Source organism: Limulus polyphemus, unplaced genomic scaffold, assembly GCF_000517525.1.
Source record: "Limulus polyphemus unplaced genomic scaffold, Limulus_polyphemus-2.1.2 Scaffold2273, whole genome shotgun sequence".
Lineage (NCBI taxonomy): Eukaryota > Metazoa > Arthropoda > Merostomata > Xiphosura > Limulidae > Limulus > Limulus polyphemus.
Genome location: NW_013667883.1, coordinates 132,446 through 138,445, shown reverse-complemented (window position 1 = coordinate 138,445; position 6,000 = coordinate 132,446).

The window sequence follows — 6,000 nt, the reverse complement described above, 5'->3', positions numbered from 1 at the left end:
CAGGCAATATCCGAACAGACTTATCAAAGTCAATAGACATATAATTTCAAAAGAAACCAATGCAACCGAATGTAAACTACACCGAACATCAGCAAAAGATTGGACCAGGCGTGGCCCAGAGGTTAGTGTGCCCAGATAGTGAATCCAAGGGATTATAGTTTGCGTCCCGATGCCGTAAACAAAAGTGTGCTATGCTTTTTGGAGCCTTGAGTACACTTTAAGAGTGATGTTCAAATCCGCTTCTAGGTAAGATAAAAGAAACCTAAGATCTGGTGGTGGGTATTGTTGACTAGCTGTCTTCCCGCTAGTCTATCAGTTCAAAATTAGGTAACGGCTCTGCGCAGATTTCCGAGAAATTCTTAAACAAACAAACAAAACAAAAAAAAAGAGCAAAGCACTTCTATTCTACTTTTTCATTATTTTCCTGTAGATATATTGGGAAACTCTCTACAAAAAGTCCCAGGTGGAACAGCGGTAAGTTTACGCTAAAATCTGGGGTTCGATTTCCCACGGTGGACACAGCAGAAAGTCTAATGTGACTTTACTATAAAACAGACTAACACATTGTACAAAAATGTTACAGACTATGTAGAGTTCCGATTGATTAAAAATATTTGTTTGTTTGTTTATTATTAAGAATAAGGCTACACAATGGGCTATCTGTATTGTGCCCATCACGGATATCGAAACCCAGAATTTAGCGCTATTTAATTAAAATAACTGTTCACGAAAATAACAATGGCTCTTATAAATAACGCTTACATTTTAAATGAACGTCTTTGTGTTTGTTTGTTATTTAAGAGCAAACCCATATTGGGCTATCTGCTGTGTCCACTGCAGGGAATCTAACTCCAGATTTTAGCGCTGTAAATCCCTAAACTTACTGCTGTTCCATCGGGATGCATGCCTTTGTGTATGGCACAAACATTTTATCTTGTTATAGGAAACTACTTTCCACCGGTGACACAATGGCGAAACAGCCAGATCACAGATCTCTCAGGTTCACATATAACCATTCCTAATTTTCAGCTATTGACCAGAGTTGTTGTAACCAGTCAGAAGCACCTTCCACCATAAGGGCTTTGCCCGTCTTTTGACGAATAGCTAAATTATCTGTCACTTTTGTAACGCGCCCATAACTAAAAGTATGGAGCGTGTTCACTGGGTTCACCGTTCGAACCTTGGACCTTTCGATTCGCAGTACGACACGCTAACTTTTAGATCACGTCCAGCTGTTATCTTATTAAAATACAGCATGTTTTATTGTTATTTTTATATTTATATATGAATCCTGACCTATTTTTTTCGTTTGTTTTCAATACCACCAACAAATTAAAATGTGTGTTGATAATGTATTAGTAATTACAATAAAAGATACTTTAAATAACATTTTTCTATTAAAACCGACCATGTGTTAAGTAAGTACACATTACTGGAACTAAAAGATGAAACTAAAGCAAGTTTAATTCATGATAATGATATCTGGCTGCGAATCTTTCCTTTATTTGTCTGTCTATCTGTATATCTACGTACCTATCTGTCATGTAACAATAATCGAAATATTCAGGCGTCTTCTTTTCAGTAACTTTTAATAATCCTTCTTTCAGTAGTAAGGTTTATTTAACATTGGGCTCTAGTGTTCTTGATTTCGTGTACAGGGAGAGAAGAACCTTTTGACTAAACTTAACTTTTTGTTAGAGATTTGAAATTGTTCCTCAAATAGAGGCAAGGACATAAATATAATAGGATAGTTATCATAAACCTAGTTTCTCGGAAAGTTCCTTGAAATACAACTTCAAGAAGTACAATATTTATACATCTGTGACATAAAACGCGTGGGTTGAGTTTTAGTAAGAGAAACTGATCTTCGTTGGTCTTTGCGTGAGTAGTAACGAAGGAGTAAATATACATTTTACGAGAGGTTTCGCTCTAACCTAGAATCAAAAAATCTCAAGATTTAATACTTATTACATTATAATATACAGACGTGCGTGATTAATCTTTTTTGAAGAAAATTCTTATCAAAACAGGTTTCGGAATAAAAAAAAAAGAAAAATGTAGGTGATTATTATGACATACAGTTTCATAATGTTTTACCATTAACTTGATAAGTTTTGTTTTTGATATAATTTTGAAAAATGAATTATTCGTAATTTCGGCGACAGTTTTCTCTGATTTTTAAGCTAACGGACCGAATTACGATTCTTTCGTTAGTAATGCTATAAATTTTAAATTCCTCGATTAAAATGGTGACTTAAAAAATTAATTAACCATGAACTTCTATCATTGCAAGGTACTTCTGGAAAATAGATGCCGAAACCATTATAGTTTTAGGTGAACTTGTTTAGACATCGAACTCTGTAAAAGAGAATAATCTAGAGTTTATTTCATGATTCTGTGATGAAGACGGAGACTTTAATAAAAAACAATCATCAAGATTGTAATTGAAAATCTCCAAGACCGATTCTTCAGGAGGTCAGAACAGAATTTCTTTATGAACTGTACACCCTGAAAGTGAGTTACTTCAAATTTAAGCTTTCCACTTTTTTTCAAATCTCGAAAAAAGTTCTTGAAATGAAAGAAAAAAAAAGAGATATAACTTTCGGTATAGAACCGTTTTATCATCTATAAAAGTATTTCAATAATTCAGTTTTGATGTAGACTTTTCATGTCCAGAAAATCATCCTCCGTACAAATCATTATACAAAATAAATTCCCATGTCAGAAAAATGTAAAGATTAAGAACATTGTATTTTAAACAGAGAGACCCCCCGGTGGCACGGCGGTATGTCTGCGGACTTACAACGTTAGAAACCGGGTTTCGATACCCGTGGGGGGCAGAGCACAGGTAGCCCATTGTGTAGCTTTGTGCTTAATTCTACACAAACAATTCTAAAAAGAGTTGTACACGACTCAAAAAATTAAATATTGTTTAAAAAATATATTTCTCTTCCCATTTATTCAAGGTAGCGTTTAGTTGATAAAACTGTTATGTGTTTGAAATATTATAACAAATCTTTTACTTTGGCAAAAAATACGTACTTCTTAAGCTCAAGGAAATTTGTAAATGTCATAATGTTCCCCAGAGTAAAGTAATATTGTTTGGCTGTAACATCACATGATGAAGAGAATACAGATTGATGTTTCCAACCTGATCGGAAACTTATAAAATATATGATCTGAACAACCAAGTCTCGACCTCTAAGTTTCTGGCATAGCCATCTATAATCTAAAACTCTTTTTTTTTTTCAGAGAGAGAGCAACTAGTCGACAGCACTCCCGTTTATGACTGTCATAGTTACACATCTCCTTCATCTAAAACTGCGGGGCGTCTCTGAACCCTTTGCCTTAAGATACGTAGCTCGGACAGTTGACCACTATACTATCTACACTACAGAATAAAAAAGTGGGGGACAGTTCAATGCCCCTATAATAATATATTCATAACCATATTGTAAAGAGGAAACGGTTGTTAAATAATATTATCATTTATTGCATATGAGATGACGCTATATTAAAAAGGTTTTGCCAAATAAACCTTATAATATAGTGTGGACACTTGTAAAGTGACATTATTTTCAAGCGCGTCGAATTTTGTTTGTTTGAGAATTTTTGCCCGAAGCTCAAAACAGTGTTTTTTGTGAATAGCCGTCCCTAATTCTGAAGTGATGAACTAGGGGGAAAGCAGCTAGTAAACAGCATCAACCATCAACTCTTGTGCTACTCTTATTTGACTGAGTAATGTAATTTTACCGTCACTATTATAGTGCACTCACGGCATTAAAGTGCGCAACAGTCTGAACACGCTAACCAAGGGGGCCACGCCCGGCCCTGTCATACGTTTTGAATCATTTAATATATAACTCTAAAACTTCAAGTACGCTTCATAAGTTCTTCTTTTACAGAAGAGGTATGAGTTTTTAGAGGATAAAAAAATTAAATGAAATCTAGTTAACGAGTTTATCTAGAAAATAAATATCGTCATCGATAAATAGTGTTTATATTATAAGTTGAAATGTCAATAAGGTACATTTTAGGTTCAACTGACATATAAAAAAGAACATTAAATAAGGTGACTTAGGCGTACAGAAAGAATCCGTAGACTAGAACTGAATCAAATATAGCTCCACCTATAATGCTGAACGTTTTCTAATCTAACAGATTACTGCTGTCACATTGAGGTTTCTCTTGCTTTATTTCCTGGATGACAGGATTTGCTTTTTCCTTTTGGCCCGAGATTTTTATTATAAGGGTAACAAAAAATAAGGCTAAAGAACTTCAGACTGCACTGGTGACTTATGATCTGTTTGCTTATGCTTAAACCTGCTGGTGTTACCAGCATTGATAACTTAAGATCTGTACGCTTACTTAAGCCTGCTTATATTAACTGCACTGGTGACTTTAGATCTGCGTACTTAAGCCTATCTGTTTTAGCTGCACTAGACCTATTAGGATGTTCATGACATCTCAGAATAGTTACACTAGTCACTATGAGTTTTTCTTTAATCATAAATAAGAGCGATTATTTTTCTTTAGAAGTCTCGTATACTTTAGCAGTAAGGTAAAAAAAAAATCGAAACGATCTGCTTTTAAAGAAATGTTGAATTTATAATACGTCGTCTGAATCTTCCTAGACAGATGCTTAGTGACTAGGTCCACTCCGAAACATTTAGTGGACAATGTCCATTCTGAACGTTTAGTGTCCAATTTCCACTCTAACGTGTTTAGTGATCAAAGTTCACTCTCAAACATTTAAAGACCAATGTCTACTGTAAAACATTTAGTGATCAAAGTTTGATCTGAAACGTTTATTGGCCAAAGTCCACTCTGAAACCTTTAGTTACCAAAGCTCATTCCGAAACATTTAACGACCAACTCTCATTCTAAAAATGTTTCTTTTTATGGGGGGAGGGGAATTCAGGAAAACAATGGGGTTTCCTCCGTCAACTGATTGAAATAGAAAATTTATTTTCTCAAAGTGTGATTGTTTTTCTTTTATGATTAAGGGGGAAGTTTGTTGAAGGAAAAGCTGAGGGAGATTTAATAAAACTCTAACTCGTCATTTTTTGAAGGATTCGTCAGCTACTTATCAATAAAGATCAATGAAAAACACACTTTCTTAGGTAGAAATAAATATGCAAAACTGCAATAACTTTTCACCTACGATGGCAAATATGTACTTTCAAGATATAAATCTTCGAATTCCAGATCGACTGGTCCAGGGTTCGAGACGTGACATTACTGAAAACACTCCTCACTATAACTATGGACACATTATAAAAAGAGACCGTTAATTCAGTTATTCAGTTACTTAAGTTAAAATAACTTAAAATATCCCTTGTGGCAGCGGATATTACTGATTAGATGCCCCTTTTGTCAGTAATTCAAAATAAATGTCAGCTACACCCGAATTCTATTTAGTCCACTGCACATGATTCAGGGTATAAACTATAATTACAATTCGCGAAGTAAATCTAATACAAAAACTACTAGAAAAACAAAGGATGCATTGTTCAATTTACTCGTTAGTAAAATATATTCACATGTAATATCTGATTATTAAACTAAAAAAGTGCATTATTTATGGACTATAAAGTTACTGTCAATGTACCTGTCGTTATACTGCTAAAATGAGTTCATTTGGCACAGAATAACTACTATTTAAACATGCATAAATTTTAATGGGCGAGGATTCATGGTTCGCGTTCCACAATTTGGGGTCATGAATGCACTATAAGAGTGACAGTCAAATCTCACTATTCGATCGGATAAGGGTAGCCCAAGAGTTGGCGGTAGGTGCTGTTGACTAGCTGCTTTCCCTCTATTGTGTCAATGCATAATTCGAGACGACTATACGCTCTTTGTTAAGGTTTTTAAGAAAATTCTGTAAACCTGCTTTTCCTGCGACAAAACATTAATAAATAGCGAGAAATTAAACAGGCCTGTGAATTTAAACTTCATACAAGTTGTTTTAGCTTTAATAACGGATTTTCCGTATTC